We start from the raw sequence: 18,327 nt of genomic DNA, 5'->3' as shown, positions 1-18,327 counted from the left end.
CTATAAATACTGAGAACTCTAAATTTGTCTTTGTTTAGGTGCAAAAGAGTAAAACCATAGGATGAAAATGTTTGTATTTACAATCCTTTCACAAAAATTGTGAATAACCTGAACAACCATGAACGACCAGATATAAATAATTTATTATTACTTACTTCTTACTTTTTTGAATCGTTATTATTACAATTACTGTAGTTATTGTTAATATTCCTATTATTGATATTGTTGTTTTGAGTACTATTGTTATTGCTGCATTTATTATTGTTTCTATTATATTAAATATTGTTTTTTATTGATATTAATATTATTAATTACTACTAGTACTTCTAATGTGCAATTGCCTGTATTTACTATTGTTTCTATAGTTATTGTTATTATTATTATTTTCTTCTGTTTTTAATCTTCTAATTCTTCTTATATATGTACATACATTACTGTGCTGCTGCTGAAACCTTAATTTCCCAGAGGGTTCTGCCCAAGGGATCAATAAAGTTCTAGCTAATCTTTCTTAAGAAAAATAAGCTCAATTTAAACAATATTATACCTCAGCTTATCATTTACACATGCACATTGTCATTTACAGATTGGAGTGGATCTACAAAGGCAGAAAAAAAAAGTGATAACAGGCATTTGGAACTGAAAATATAGTATTTAACTTTATGATCAAAACAGTGAGTGACCCTTGACTGTTAATGTCTTCTGTGTAATTTTTGCACTTTGTAAATTCATTGGACTGGCCAGATTGGACCCTTTGGAGGGCCGGTTTTGGCCTTTGGACCATATGTTTGACACCCTTGACCTAGAATCTAACCCTAAGAGATCATCTGTGACCCCATGCTCCTTTCACTGAGTTTCCATGACAAGCAATTTGTTGGCAGTGAGGCAGCGAAACATGCATTTGTTGCAGTGTTTTGATGTCTTTAATTGGGAGCAATATGAGGGGGATATCTTCAGTTAGTATTGATACTGACTCATCCTCTTTGTTTCTGAGTAGACTTAGGGTCTATGTTTACTAACATCAGTTATATTTTGCAGCTTAATATATATTTATTTCCAAAAGGACCACAGCACTGGAGTTAAATTTCTAATTTTATAGATGTTAATTGCTCTTGTTTTTAAGTGTTCTTGCTTTTGATGTTTACTATTTATTTTAACTAACAATATTTTTTTTTGCCTTATTTTAGCATTATACAATTGTCATGTTATTGCCTTGTCTTGTTTTATGTTTTTATTCCTTTATTTCTCATGTTCTCTCTGTATTTGATTTGATTTGATTTGATTTGATTTTGTTTACCTCTGCACCACTGAACACAATGCTTTCCTTCAGGGTATTTTCCAATGATTTCACTTTGGCGTTATTGTTATTGCTGTGTTGTTGACGTTGTTTTCTTTGTTTCTCTATTTTAGTCTGATGTATAGATAAGAATGCAATTGCTTGATTTGACCAGAAGAGAGCCCTGTTGTATCTTCTGTCTTGTTTACGTTCAATTGTTAAAGGAAGACCACTGTATATGTATGTTCCCAAAAGTATGTTTTCATCCCAGTTCCTACAGAAGAAAAAGATGGAAATCTTCACATCTTTTTACATTTTAGGCTTGTGTTAAATCCATTCATCCTGAACACTGAGAGGTCACAGGTCTTGGTCACATGTTCCACCTGTTTTCAAAAAGAAGAAGTTCACCCATAGATTAAAATGCTTTATAACAGAGGCTCTCAGACGTTGTCAGAGTGAGATTCAAAAATATTTGGCATCTCCCTGCTACACAAACATACAGAAATATGTTATGATTTGCCATCATAAATAATCAATGAATCCTCCAAGGTTAGAGGAATACTGAATAATTGCATTTTGTTGCATACACCACAGACAAACCTATGAATCACAGACCGAATGCTGAAATACCAGTCACTATCATAAAAGATGAGATATGAAACTGACACCGCCTCTTCACAGTCTAATTTTTTTCACAGGAAAAACATGCCCGGATATTGAGCATGTTTCATTTGGAGAGTCTGTTCAGGCTGCTCATTTTGAAGCTTTAATTGCTAAACACTTCCGTTCATGAAACACACTGCAGCCTCCCTTCTGTGTTTCACATGGCTTAATACAGCAAGAAAGAAACTCTCTTCTATATTAATTAGGAAACTGGTTTCACATATCACAGTGTTATCATGTGTTTTAATCTGAATCTGGCAACCCAGTGAAAACAGGTCATCTGAAAAAGATTGATATTTCTTCTTCTATAGTGGACGATATCCTGACAGCTGTAGAGTTTATCATTAGACATTTCAACCCCTGTGTAATAATACTAACTGCCTCTATGTGTTCCCCTGTTATAAAGGAACACATTTCATGATAAAAGGCATAAACTAAGAGAATCTACCTATTCTGGGAAAACAAGGCATCTGTTTTGGTTAAATGGATATATAAACTTCCCCTAATACTGAACACTATCTGAAATAGAAAACCCAAGTATAGAAGAAGATTGAAGAGGAAGAACTTTGGCTTACAAATTTTGAAATAATTTCCTGCTGCTCTTGCCAAGTGTTGTATTTATCATTTTTTGCCCACCAATATTTGATCTCCATTCTATCAAACAGATTTCACACTGATTTCCCGCTGTTTTTTTAAGTGTATGAGCCACCAAATGCGTTTCCTAAGGCATATATGCATGATGATATGTGACTCTTTTTTTTTTTTTTTTTTTTTTTTTTAATTTAAGCTTCCATATTGCTTAGGTTTCCACATTCTCATTCATCTTCTGCTGAGTTTTCAATTTGCATATATCATTTCCTGACATGATGGGTAGAGATTTTCTTACTTGCAGAAAAAGCACTGTAGAAACAATCCTTCACTTGATTTATTTTCCTGTCTAACATACATTACAGCGGAGTGCACAGGGAGAGTTAAACGAGGAAAAGCTCCTCTGGCCTCATGTCTTGGGTGCGAAAATGCCCTTTTCAAAGAGTAAATGATAGCTTTTTTCCAACATGTGTATGTTTTTAGTAGATCTATCTGTTATCAGGCTAAATAAATGGCCTATGTGCAATGCACTGAATAGCAAACATGAAAACTACTGTGTTAGTCTGATGCAGATTACTCTATGTTTTAAACTTATTTGCAATTATTTTAGATAGACAATATTTTAATGGGCTTTGCTACTTCAATGGTGTATTTTACTACATTTAGGGTTACTATGACTTACTTTCTTTATTACCACTCCCTGTTGCAACTATAATAATGAATTAATTAACCATTGAATTTTATAATATTGTGCACTGAACAACCAGTCAATTGGGAGTTTCTTTAGGTGATGAATAAAGTTTCTCTTTATCTTTTATATTATTTTTTTTATTACTGGTATTATGATTCAGATTGATTATGACTGACCTTCAAATGCACAATATTTGTCGATGCATCTCAGTATACCATATCCATAGACTGTGTATGTGTATGGATTATTTCTGAACTCCTGTTATATAACCATTTACTGGTAATTTACAGAGAAGTTCAATATAAGCTGCGTTCCCACAACGTGGTACCGGCTAGACTGGACTGGACTGGACTTGGCCTTTTGCGTTTCCATTATGTAAAAGAACCTGGAATTGGATATGTGGTACAACATTTTTTAGCACTGGCTCGGCTGAGGTTCCAAAATGGGTGAAGAGACACTAAAATGTGACATGTAAACATTGTAGACCACTGATTGGTCAGTGAGATGTCTCTGCATCACTGCGTCATCAATGCACGACACACCATTTAAAAAAAAAAAAAAACAGATTCGGAAGTTTACAGTAAATATAACGGCAGGCTAATCCATGATGACAACCTACAAAACGGCCCTGTGGTCGGTCGAGGACGTTCAGAGATTTCTGTCCTTGGTGGATGATAAAAAGACTCAGCGTAAGCTTGACGGTGAAACACGCAACGAGCCAGTTTATCAGCAACTCTCTGAGCAGACGTCAGGGAAGTTACGCGCAGAGTCGCTGTGACATCCAGGTACTGTAAAGTTGGTAGTATCCTGTAATGGAAATGGTCTCCAGGAATAATACCTGATACCCGAGTCGAGTCGAGTCGAGTCGAGTCGAGTCGAGCTGATACCATGTAGTGGAAACAGCATATGGGAGCTAGGGCTTTTTGGGGGCAGCACCTAGTGGCAATTAGTGGTATTACACCTAAAGCAGGGGTGGGCAATCCTGGTCCTCGAGGGCCGGTATCCTGCATGTTTTAGATGTTTCCCTCTTCCAACACACCTGGCTCACATGATAAGCCTATCATCAAGCTCTGCAGAAGCCTGATAACGACCTTCAGGTGTGCTGAAAGAGGGAAACATTTAAAACATGTAGGATACTGGCCCTCGAGGTCCAGGATTGCCCACCCCTGACCTAAAGGCTCCTCTGCATTGGCTTCATTTCAGGGCTGAGGTCCTTGCCCCATGATCACATCCAGAATTGTATTTATTACTGAACCAGTAACTACCATTCAATCATAAAAGCAGTCATGTTAGATAAACCTTTTAAATATAAACAGCTGCATCTTTTCAAGACCAGTATCTGTGTGACCCACATTAGTATGTAAAAACTACAAAAACAAAACATGCTCTACAAATGTGAGTTTTTATTGGCCACATGATTTGACTATGAAGTCTAAATCAAGATGCATCTTTTCTTATTTCAAGAAAAGTCAATCTAATTATTTGTCAGTTTTTGACTTAAAGCTGCTAATGCTAAGCTGCTAATGGTAACCATATGTCTGAACAGTAAAAGATGTACAACATTATCTAAGATAAGACGCAGGACTTGCAAATTAGTGTTCCATTTGACAGCAGCACATTTCATTTCAGATGTTTAAATACTCATGAATATTTCACACTTTTCTCACTGATAACAGTGACATTATCACAGGTACACAGTAAAGCTGGTTTCTGCTGGAGCTCTTGCGAATGCATTCAGTGGATGTGAAAGACTGGTTTTGCCATTACTGAGAGTACAGCATTCCACTACTTTAGCAGAAGACCGTCTCCTCTCATCAGGAGAAAGCTGTGCAGTAGGCGCGTCGCAAGCCAAAAATAAGAAACGGCAAACACGTAGAAACAAAGTGGGCTGCATTTACAGGATTAACTGTCAATCTTTGGTCTGAGCAGACAAAATGTAGACTACAGTAGATACAGAGATGCCAGTTAACTTTAATCTGATCAAGATACAGTGCCTTGACTTCATATCCTTTGCTTGGTTGTGTTGGTGAGTAAAAAGGCCTCTAACGTGGAGTGTTTTCCTGGAAAAGGCAGGTGTATGCAGCACAGAATGGGACTTGTATGCTCAATCAGATAAGAGAAGTAACCAGCAGACCAGAGGACAATACAGCTGATTGGTTTGGGACAGCGCAGCTCCAATAGAGCAGTTCTTTCTACCCATATCAGTTTCCATGCCAACTACCTGCCATCTGCTGTGTGCCTCGGGAAAATTGACTGGCACATAAAAGAAACTATTTTACCAGTTTCATTCAGTGGACTCGAATCAAGCTTTATGATGACATTTTTCAAGCTGAAGTGTAGAGTGCGCATGTCAATTTTCAGAAGTTCATGAAAGGTAGCAGTGAAAAGTTAGCAGTGTCACTTCTATTTCACAGTGATTTCATGAGCTAAACGGATGGTTGTAAGAAGTTGGCAAACTACACCGTGGCATTCAGAGAGCTCACTATTTGACTTTTTTTCAAAAATTACAGATACAACATTTAGAAACACCTCTGGTAAGCTCTAATTTATAATTTTCCATTTTGATACCAAAGTGAATAATGAGAAAGCAGAAGAAAAGTAGCAGCTGCTGCCTGCTGTGCATCTTTCAGCTGCACAGATGCATGCATTAATGGGGAGGAGAGGCAGAGAGATGCTGTTTATGTCAGTTAAAGTAGTAGTAGGAACACTTCACTGTAGTATTTTGTAAGGGCACTCAGAGAGAATGCTCTTAGATCCTCTCATATAGTTCGCTCTTTTTCTCATTTCACAGCATTATAATGTGCAAACAAATCACAAATCTGATAATGCTGGTTGGTGTAACTGGCTGTTGCCATGGAAGCAAAGGCCTTGGCTACTCATATGTTGGCACTGGTTAGTTTATTTAGATATTTTTCCCACATGTAATCCTAGAGGAGCTGAATTCAAGAGGAAAAAAAAACCCACCAGACTTTAGAAATACACACCATCTACCTGTAGCTAACTCCTAGTGGTCCAAACCATAACGACAGATGACCTGATGCTTCTGAGGCCATTCTTTCAGGTTTCTGTGCCTGTAGAACAGTAGAGTCATGTATGACAGACAGTGATTATAATTGTTAATCACATTTTTAACAGCCCTGAAAACACATACAAGCTGCTGAAACCTCCTGTTATAGAGCATGATTTCCTTCAGGCTTAATACAGAGTCCAGGACAGTGAGTTGAACTCTTGTTTCCAGTCAGGCCACTTGAGTTTCACTCATTATAAAAAGGTAATTATGGAATTTTTGACACCAAAAAACCCCCCATAGCAATCAAGTATAGCAGGTTCAAAAGTTTAGTGCACAATTAAGAGGAATCTAACAAAGCCAGTCCAAAGGAATATTCAACTATTTTGTCAGTAGTCTCATATTGTATTATACTGTATTGTATTTATTGTATTGTGTTGTGATGTATTATATTATATTGTATTGTCTTGTGTTGTATTGTATTATATTGTATTTATTGTATTGTGTTGTATTTATTGTGTTGTATTATATTGTATTGTGTTGTATTGTATTGTATTATATTGTGTTGTATTGTATTGTGTTGTATTGTATTGTATTATGTTGTGTTGTATTGTGTGTGTATTCTAATCACCTGTAAGATTTGTTATGTTTTTGTCACCATAGAATGAGCCTTTTTTCCTCTATGATGGTGTAGGTATGAAAATGCTTTATTTTACCTTCTATGTTTGAGTGTGGATCAGCATTAATAGTCCCTACAAAGCACAGAATGGATCAAACTTCATCTGTAAATATCATTAAATACAATCCACTGAACCTTTAATTAGCTGTTACCGCTCTAATGTTTAAGAATCTCCTCCAGAGTTTCAGGGGTTTGTCCTTGGCCTATTCCCCAACTTTACAACAATGTTTGAGAAAGTGAATGTAATTTCTCAATAATTCTGTTTCTCTTCCAAATGTTTTCCTTCCTTCTTATAAAAAAATCTTTTTGTGGTTTGATTTTAATGTTGTATTCAAAATGAATAAACAAAACACACAAACAACATACATCAGACCCTATTTTCACTCATCCAGACCTTTGATACTTGCTGAATTACCTCTCCTACTTCCACACTATTTAGTTATAGTTATCAATTTAAGTAAATAAATAAGTTATTGTTTGACATGACCATGTGATGTCCCCCTCACCTGTTGCTGACCTGGAACCAGTTGGTGCATTAATATTGTACAGACCACCTAAAATTAAGGAAATCATGTTTTCACAGGGCGACACGGTGGTGCAGTGGATAGCACTCGTGCCTCACAACAAACAAGTGTGAATGTGAGAGTGATGTTTGTGTCTATATGTCAGCCCTGTGATGAACTGGTGAAATGTCCAGGGTGTACCCCGCCTTCGCTCGTAAGTAGCTGGGATAGGCTCCAAGCGACCCCCGTGACCCTAGTGAGGATAAAGCGGGTTCAGATAATGAATGAGTGAATGTTTTCACAGGAGCTCACGTCTGATTTAAAAAGGCCATATTTTGCTTTTTTAAATGGAACATTTCTCTGTGGTCTGCATAAACTGTAAATGCTATGCTTCGGTCTGAATTCTTCATTAATTAAACTCCATCTCCATAAGGTCCATCTTCAACTCTATTTCTGAGTAATGACATGAGAAAGGCTGTTTTGAGTGCTGGCCCTTTAAATGCAAATGAGCCACTTCATACCCCACCCCCTCCAGGTTGTTGACCGTGCTGCTCTGTCCCATTTAGCCATCTTTGAAGTTTTCAAGATACACTACGCTGGTCTAGCAATACCAAAAGTTTTTGGAAATTACAATTTATAAGAATTTGTAATTGATAATGGTAACAACGGCCAACTGTAGCCTTCAGCCTTAAAGGTACGAGCCAGAGTCTGACCTGGAGAACAGCAACGAAGAACCTGTAGAACCATGACTTCAAATGAAACCATCTCAATGTTTTTTGTTTTTTTTTTAAACACATATTGCTAGCAGTCTAAAATACAATTCACAGTCATTTTAGCGTTAATCATAACTTATCACTTGCTTGTCTCCACCATTGCTGTAGACAGTTGGAACTGACCCCTCGATTAAATGCAGTTTTAAGGCAAATCCCTCTCTTTATTGCATGAAGTTACTAAAACACTTGTCTTCAAAGTGGTTAGCACAGACAAGAATGGATTTTCCCACAGTTGTAGGGATATTCCCATGAAAAATAAAATTCACCCAGGCCCCTCTTGTGTGTTCAGAGGCTGGGAGTCAGGGTAGTGACATGTGTTTGTTAGTGCAACCAACAACTGAACATTATAAAGGGTGGGGAAGCAAAATTTACAATGAACATTTAGTTGTTTTTTCTCAGCAGGCACTACGTCAATTGTTTTGAAACCAAACATATATTGATGACATAATCATACCTAACACTATTATCCATACCTTTTCAGAAACTTTTCCAATACGAGTGATCAGGAAAGCAAACGTCAAAGAGTGTGTGATTTGCTGAATGCACTCGTCACACCAAAGGAGATTTCAAAAATAGTTGGAGTGTCCATAAAGACTGTTTATAATGTAAAGAAGAGAATGACTATGAGCAAAACTATTACAAGAGAGTCTGGAAGATACTATTAAAGAAGAATGGGAGAAGTTGTCACCCGAATATTTGAGGAACATTTGCACAAGTTTCAGGAAGCGTGTGAAGGCAGTTATTGAGAAAGAAGGAGGACACATAGAATAAAAACATTTTCTATTCTGTAAATTTTCTTGTGGCAAATAAATTCTCATGACTTTCAATAAACTAATTGGTCATACACTGTCTTTCAATCCCTGCCTCAAAATATTGTAAATTTTGCTTCCCCACCCTGTAGGTAATGAAGTTTGGACATATTTTCAGTATGGACTACAACCACTGCTGCTGACAAACAATTATGGCGTACTCGGAGAAATGTTCATTAGAAATCTTGACCTTATATGTGCAAATGTCATGACTTTACTAGTTATAGATGCAACAAATTAAGAAGGAATTAAAATGGGTTGTAGAAATCCACTGGATTTTTGCCAAAATGAATATAAAGATAGCTTTACAACAGGTGGTGATGCAGTCGGGGGACAGTGTGCAAAACGTGGCCGGACGGGCTGAGGACTCGTATAAGAAGTTGGATTACATCGCGGGCCAGACTGCAGAGGGGCTGAGGACCAATGTGGAGGGGCTCCGTCAATCTGCGGGACTGAAGGAGAAAGTGGACGAACTGTGTAGAGACCTCACTGCTCGGAAGTGAAGTGTAATGCTGAGGCCAGATATTAAAAAAAAAAAGTGAGTTATACTAAATTAAAGCAGAAATCAAGTTTCCCCCATGGCCAAATTGTTTTCCCCTGGGAGCTGAGGAAGCAGCAGCTGGATTCTTCTCTAATCTAATCCTCCTGCAGTCAAAACATCTGCCATGGTCAAGACAACAGTAGAGTGAACTGATAAAGACTGGCAACAACTGAAGGACAGACTGACCCACTGGTGTCTCTTATCTTTGCACACATTCCAAAGACAAATACACAACACACACACATTTCTCCTTTGCCCCAACCCCAAATCTCATCTGCTGTCAACCCTGTTTTTTTTTCACCCAATCCCCCGAATTCCTTTCAAATCCACGAAAAAATTCCAGCATGTGTCAACATGTACTGTGTGGAAACTGTATGATGTCTTATATTTGTGCTTTGCATTATCTTGTGTTATTCACTGCAAATTTCGAAGAAAAAGGTTCAGTGGTGGCGCACCAGTTGCGGCGGCCCGATGGCCCTAATCATCGATTGAAATCTCGTTTGATGTACTCTGTGCTGTATGTACACTGTGCTGTCAAATGACAATAAAGAAATCTGTAATCTGTAATTGGTAAATCTTTGTAATCTTTGCAGTACCTGGAGGGTTCAAATTCCAACTTTTGGAACTATTAGGGTCCAAATACACAAATAAACGTACCAAAGACTAATAAAAGTAGGTTTAGCAAAATATGACCCCTTTAAAAGATCAATCTACCTTCAGGGTTTACATCTTAGTTTTAACGTGACTGAAGTACCACCCTGGAAAGTGCATTACTTCTGTGACGGCTGGAGATCCTGAAGCTAGTAATCAGTTTTCCTCAGCGCCAAAATCCTGTAACACAACAACATTCAGCATCACAGCATGATCCAGGCTGTCAACCCTCTACGATGGCAGCCATTGGGTGATGCATAATTCTCCTTGTAGAATAAGCAATGGGGGGGTAATTTACACGGCTACAGAATTTGGACAAATCCGTTTAGCATATTTTATTGTGTTTCTGAATCATTTTGCAAGAATTTACATGCCAAAGTGTCATTTTTGCTCTATATTCAGTGGGAAATCATGCAATAAAAGAGTGGAAAATATTGACATTTATTGTCTGACCATAGCTGTAGCTCTCAAATTAGCTGGTGCCGTGCCTTGTTCCTCCATGTGGTACGACCCATAGGTCAGTGTCAGAAAAGGTCGGGGGATTTCCAAGGCTCACTTGGGAATTAGAGAAAACAAACTAATGTTGGTGAAATATTTAAGCCTTCCAAGAGAGAGTACAGACAGGAAACAAAGATTACCAGCTGGTCAAATAAAGCAGAGAACAATAGGTGTAATCAACCACTTTCTGTAAGTTTTCTCTCTTTATCTTTTCCAGTGGAAGGCTGGAAAGCAACTTTATGACTTATTGACAGAAAAAAGAAGAGATGTTCACAACTTATGTCTTATGCATAGTCCAGACAAGGCCACACATCTCCCAGTGGATAGAATAAAACAAGGCAACAAGCTGAGACTTGATCGCATCATCTGGCTATTGGACAGCTGCACTCAAACGGATTCATTTTTAGGACATTTCACTGAACTGCAAAAAGAATATCAAACCATATAGAAATAGCTTAATGCCTCTCACATGAACTTATTAATTCACATTATGTTCATCAAGTTTTGTTTCTTCTTTTTTCATGCAAGATTTTCAGTATTTCAGAAACATGGCCATGTACTGTAACCCTGGTAACCGCCACCCTTTCCAACACTTGCAATGCAGCCAAGAGGAATGGGACTGATGGTGGATCAAATTTTAATTGGGATATGTTTAAACTGTGGCCAAGAACCTGGGTGGGCGGTCGGTCATATCTGCAATGTGTCAGTAGATGCAGACTCACATTGAACAGAGCTTCTTGGGATCAATAGCACCTTGCCCGCCTCCCTCTGTCATGTTTTGCCTGCCTCCTAAATTCAGTTTTCACCTCTCGCTATTGGGAGAGGCGCTATTTTGGGGGTGTGACATCCACCACTTCATTCGCTGTGACAACATTAGTGTAAATTCAGAATGATGAGGAAAATGCCAGGCAGGGAAAAAGACTGTTTGGGCTTCACACAGATGTGGCTGGAGCTGATGCAGAATACTTATGTGGCTTTAGAAAGCAGCAGGGACATGCAGAGCATTTATATGAATTAAAGTAAGGTCAGCAGGTCTAATGCACACAGGATTGATTCCACCTTTTGGTCTACTAATGCAATTTTGCTTTAATAAACCACTATCTCAGGTCCTTCTCTGTCAATTTCTCTCTCCCTCGCTGTAGTCCTTTTCTCTTTTCTATACTTCATGTCAGTTTAGTTTGAAATGCTAAATGGCATCTGTAAAGAACAATGCACCAACCTTATTTAGATTAATTCTTGGCAGGCCATAACATCTTGAACGTGACTTGTTTACTGTACATATTCTTAGAAACAAATGGGAACTAATGGCATGCTAGTGCTGTATTTAATAATTTAAATAAGAATAAACTATAAATAGTCCACTTATCTGACTGTTTCCTTAAACATGAAATTAAGATAAAGTCAAACTGTGAGCTGCAGAGGGAAAACTGTAGTAGTCATGTGGTAGACTTAAGAATATAATAACCTGAGTTGTGTTTTCCTTTAATACTCAGCAGTGTGCCAGTGTGCACTAGCTGCTTCCAAAAGTCACATTAAACAGAGGGGCATGAGGGTGAGCTCCTTGTCACATGTGATCTGTGCAGCTGATGAGGGTTGTTTGTCATCCGAGACTACCTCAGGCAGTGTGGCATTTGTTCTTGGCTAGGGTTATACAAAGCCTCTGGGGATTTATAGGACTTTGTTGCAGTGATGGTGTCAAGGATCACTTCGACTCGGTTCATGTAAGAGGTTGTAATACAGCAGAGGAGAATGTTTTCTGCCAAAAGAGTAGCTCCACTAACACAGTGCATATGGATTCACAGGATAAAAAAAATACGAATGACTGAAGGAGAAACTGAGCACCGCTCAACATCCTGTTTCATGGCTGTGTTTTAATTGATTTAAATAACTCACAAACATTAAAGTTCAGACAGTTTCAGTTTTGGTGTTTTGTAGTTGTCAAATTTTCCAGTCATCAAATCAATGTGCAATTTCTCTGCTTGTGTGCAGTGATCCAAGTAATGTAGTAATAGTAAAGCTTCAGTTTTACCTTTAGTTGCTTTGACTCATTTCTTGAAACAGTGCTAACATTCTCAGAGGTGCCTTTTTCAAAACAGCTTGTATGTTACAGGACAACATAGCTCACCTGCAAAAGGTTATAACACCCCAAAACACTTCACTTACATTTAAAAACAAAGTTATTATGTCAAATAAAAAGTCAGTGTGTGTGTATGTGTGTATCCCACTGACAATAAAAGTTTATGGCGCAAGGATGTAATGTTTGTCCTGATGAATGCTTTATGTATCAAACTGAACACTAGTCATTTTTCCATTGACCCTCAAATTGCGCAAATATAACTTGCTCATAAAAATTGACCGAATGGAAAAACGTCAATTTTGCCAAAACTCTTGTTTTTTGATTAAAAGTTTTTGCGCTGGCAAGAGGTAGCTTTTTGAGCATAGCGAAAATGGTATATCATGCAAAACTGCAATGGAAAGGCCTTTTTCTGCAGCTAGAGTGACATGAATGAAAAAAATGTTGACGGATGTTACAACAAGTGAAGAAGAAGAGTTTTAAAAGAAACATGGCACGGTATGTGTGGACACACCAGGAAACCAAATCATTTTTTAATTTAGGACGGGACAGAGGGGTAATAGATAATAATAATGAATATATATGTAAATCAACATGATATTTACGTTCATTGCCATGTTTATGGAATGACTTCTCATGTCATCTCTAGATAATAAATAAACAAATCCTCACATTTGTGATTTAATGGAAAAATTGACATTATGCACGTCTGTTTTTTCAACATTTAGTCAATATTGGTAAAGTTTTGCACATATGTCTAATGGAAAAGTGTCCACTATCTAGATGCTATTCAGATGCAGAGTTCATTTCAACTTTTACCGTACATTTTTACACAATGGAAATTCTTGCAATATTTTTGTTTGCTTAAAGCAAGTGTCTTCCACCTCAGTAAACAGAAAATCCACACAACATAACATTACACAAAGAGTTCTCCATTAGTTAGTGACATTAACATTTCATCTGCCAGGTAATTTACCAATTCAGTTGACATTAAAAATCCATATTACTGTAAATATAAGAAACAGGGGAATGTGTGTAGATCAGAGCCCATGGTTTTGTTTGTGAAAGCTTTGAATTGAAAATTCAAGGACAGATGTTAGCAAAGCGGAATGCAACAATAGAAAAAAGCCTTCTTACAGTCACCGTCATGCACACATATGGTAGAATTCTGCAACCACTGGGGTACACAACAGCTGTGAGAATGACAGCTGTGAGACAAAGATCGATTAAAAGACATACTGCAGACAAGGTGGTTAAAACAGAAGGTGCTCAGTGTTCACAATGAGTAAGAGTCGTTCTGAGGTCAGATATGAGGTACATACAGAGAGTGTTATTCAGGGGTGAAAAAAAAATCTGTCTTTGATGGAAAAAAAGTTGGTACACAAAAGTCAACCAAAATCTGGTTAGAGGGCTATCACTGAGAAAAGGTAAATCACACAAATTCTTACACTGGAGAAAAGATGGATGGAATGTCTCCCACAGAATGACAAAGACAAACTTGTAGAAACAAAGAGGAAATAGAAAAAATACACCAAGGGTCGTGAAGACAATCAGACAAAGGTGAAGTACATTAGGGCAGAGAAGGTAATCAACAGAAGGGCAGCGAGAAAATCTGAAATAAAACCAGAGGGTAAGTAATGTCAAAACCACAGGAAACACAAAATCAACACCAGTAGAGCATAAACATGATGTAGGTGACAGAGCGTGACACGGCACTAATGATGATAATATGATCCTGGCAGAAAGTGACACATGAACTTGATGACGTACAACAATTCATAATCAGTGCAGCTATTTAAGTGATGTTTTGATCTACAACATATTCAGCTGGTAATTGTGCAAAGTGTATTAGCAAAATGACATACTGTTTGTTGTGAGCCAGTGTCTAATGACTTGGATGGTTGCACAAGATCTGAAAATACTCATTATCATTTGAGAATTGTACAAAAGCAAATAGAAAAAAAAATGCAAAAGAGTCACAATTTTTTGTTTCCTTCTTCCTGTTCTTACAGCCATCACATTATTTCAATTAATCTTATATTATTTGGTTTATTTATCATCTTCATTAGAACCATTAATCATGCTAATCACGGATAAATTAACATTATTGACCAAATAAACAGTATTTCGAATAAAGAGACCTGAAGTTATGCTAAAGACACCAGTGTAATGGATAACAGAGCTGAGTATATTTATACTGACAGACAAGGGGATTATATAACCACTAGAGGGAGTAGTGAGTCACTGTGGTGGAAAATGATCACCACCGATGGGCCTTTGACCCAAGATGGGGTGAGAACCATTAAGACACAACCTTTAGAGTCAAAAAGAGTGACAAAAGGCCCTTTCCCACCAAAAGGCCCAGGAACTTTATTACCAGGAACTTTTCGGGGTAAAAAAGTTCCTGGTAATTGCGTTTCCACTGCACCCGAAAGTTCAGGGTTTATTCAAATCAGGTTGATGATGTATGAGGGAGTAGTAACAGAACTAACGTCTAGTTCAATAAAATGACACAGTACTTAAGTGGACGGTTTGGGTTTAACATTTTACTGGTTGTTGAATCACTTAATCCATCTAGAATACATTTTAAATTAAGTTAACCATCATTACATATCCTTAATTTGTATTTAAAAATGGTAGAACATGTATTTTCAACTTCTCATTCCTTAAACTAAATCACATCTAACTTTATGTGTGATGGATGATTCTGTTTCATTTCTATTGTTTTATAGATATAGTCCAGGTTCGACCCTGAAGTCACACACATTTACTCAAATGCCTGCATTTAATTCGACTGCATATTACTGATAAAAGTACTTATACTCATATTTTGATGCCTTGTAAATGAACAGACAGTATTAGGTTAGATTTTTTTTTTTTAATTAAAAATTGAAACAAAACAAAGATGCCTTGAGATTAAGAGGAAAATAAACATGTGTTAAAGGTTCAGGCTTTTGGACCAGTGTGTGGTCCAGCTGGTCCAGGACAGCCGGTCTGGAACTCCATGGTCCTGGTCCCTTTTTCACTTTCCTACAGGAAAAGTAATAAAAATGCATGATGACAGATTCCTACCAGTGTGATGTGACCTGTGACATGTCTGACCCGGGCCGTTGTAAACAGCAGTAGATGTTGGACCAGGACACAAACAGGTTCAGAAAAAGAGGCGAGTCCGTCTGGTCCATTTCAGGTGGAAATCACAAAACATACAGAATAAATCAGTGTTCAGCTCACAGCGACAACACAAATACATCCAGTTCTCAGATTTAGGTTTAATGTCAGACTGTTTACCAGTTAGCATTAGCATTAGGTTAACGTGATAAAGTGATAAAAGCTGGAGGCACTGTTGTTGTCTTCACCCCTAGACAGAGCTCCAACAAGAAGAATGGCATTTGATGATGAAATCACAGCGTTTCTTCTACAAAGGTGAGTTTGATTATGATGCTCACGAAGGTATAAAGTTATTATGGGGTGTTATTATCTTAAATTGGCTGTTTGTTGGTCTGTGGTTCTGACTAAACTGTAACAATTCTGACCTTGTTTGAGTGGCTACAAACACTTCTTTAGTGACAAAACAAACCGTACAGAAAACAGAGGTGATTTATAGTTTTACTGTGGCTGTCTTCTGTCTAAAATCTACAGAAGAGGATTAGGGCCACTGGGAAAAAAATTAAATAAAAAATTAAGCTTCAATATATTTTTTAAAATTATTATTCTGAGAAAAAAAAATCAGATTTTTTTTCTGTCATTCAGGGAGAGTGTCACTTTGCTTCATGACATGCAGGAGGAGTACAGCGGGCTGACATAATGATGGATACGTATCCGAGGGGTTCCAGAGGGAGCCGTTTCACTATTAAATGAGCGAAAGGAAGGGAAACAGATATCAGTGGCTTTTTCTTCAAATTTACACACACAAGTTTCAAAACATAACATTCACTCACCTTTTGCTCATCTGCGAAAAAAGTCAAAGTTCTGAGGTTAAAGTCAGAATTTTGACTTTAATCTCAGAATTCTACGTTTTTTTCTTAGAATTCTGACTTTTTTCACAGAATACTAATAAAATAAATTATTTTGGACCTTATTTTTTTCCCAGTGGCCCTAATCCTCGGCTGTAAAAAGTAAAGTTAAGCTAACAAACCTATAATGTAAACTATCAGCTGATGCAGCATGTGAAGATTAGAAGACACTGTTATTTTGACCAACTGACAAAATTACTGGCTGTGTGTTGGTGTTTGAAGAACAGAAAACTTCATGATATCATAATACAGATATGTGTAAACAATGAGCTTTATGCTTTATTCAGTGACAGTCTGTGGAAACAAAACATTTTTGTTGGTGGTTTTGGTCATCTTAAGTGTGTTCTTGTACACGTCCGCCTGCTGTAAAGAGTTTGGAATATCAATACTACATATCACCCCTTCCAATTTGGGAGAGGTCATTATAACCCAATCATACATTTAAATATATTTAATGATTTCTTGAGTTTTATACAATTTGTAAACTGATAAATACACATGGTTCCATACATGTGTCTGGTATGTGGGTATATTTCTGCCAACAATTATACAATATGAATGTCACTGTAAGATTCTGCCATAGAATATAATATATTTCACTATATTTCTGCATTATTCGTCAAGTGAGTGGTTTTAGGAATAGTTACCAGGTTATTTCACCACACTACTCAATGTAAGAGCATTACAGTTTAGTTCAGTTTTATAACTCACTATTATGGTCAGTCAAGTCAACATGTTCAACAATAAAGCTTTGGCAATGCACCATATCAAACTAATAATACTCATTATGAAGCTATAAAAAATCCATATATGCTTCTTACCAGCAATAATAGATATTCAAATGGTTATATATATATATATATGTACTTCACTCCTCATTCAACAGTTCTCATAACTGTTATTTTTGCAATATTCTGGAGAGTCAGGCGTCCTTCTCCTCAGATGTGTTTTACTGTAATTGAGACATTATTTTAGTGCAGTGTTTTGTTTTGTGAGTTGGAATAATGGTTTAATGATGAAGCGTCTCATGCTGGATGTATAACACAAAGGCCTCATGAAAAAGAAAAATTCAGAGCCATGTTTCTGTACATGTCATTATGTGTGTTTCATCTTCATAAAAACTTGACTTAAATGGTCTGTTTCACCTTTTTTTTTTGCGTTCTCTTCATTTTCAACATATTGGAGTCAAGTGTGAGGCTGTACAGACAGAACATTTCTTTATTTGTTTTGGCTGGCTGATGTTAAAATCCATTTCACAGCTCCACAGCACAGCAGAGGATATTAAAGGTTTGTTACATTAAAGTGGGAGTTTTTTGTCAAGACAAATAAATCACCCCAAACCAGGCTGTGCACCTGAAATATGGAGGAGAATCTCTCCCTGAATAATATTAAACATGGATATGGGGAGCTACAGAATGGGAGCAATTTTTTGTTAATGGGGCAGAGCACTTTATTGATTTACACTGGCAGTGACACATAAAACCATTAAAAAATTTCCCACAAGAAAGCCGCCTTATGTAACTTGAGTTTCAGTCTAAATCTAAATATGGTCATATATCTGAAT

Source organism: Sphaeramia orbicularis, chromosome 9 (genome assembly GCF_902148855.1).
Source record: "Sphaeramia orbicularis chromosome 9, fSphaOr1.1, whole genome shotgun sequence".
NCBI lineage: Eukaryota > Metazoa > Chordata > Actinopteri > Kurtiformes > Apogonidae > Sphaeramia > Sphaeramia orbicularis.
Note: the sequence above shows the minus strand (reverse complement) of the source record.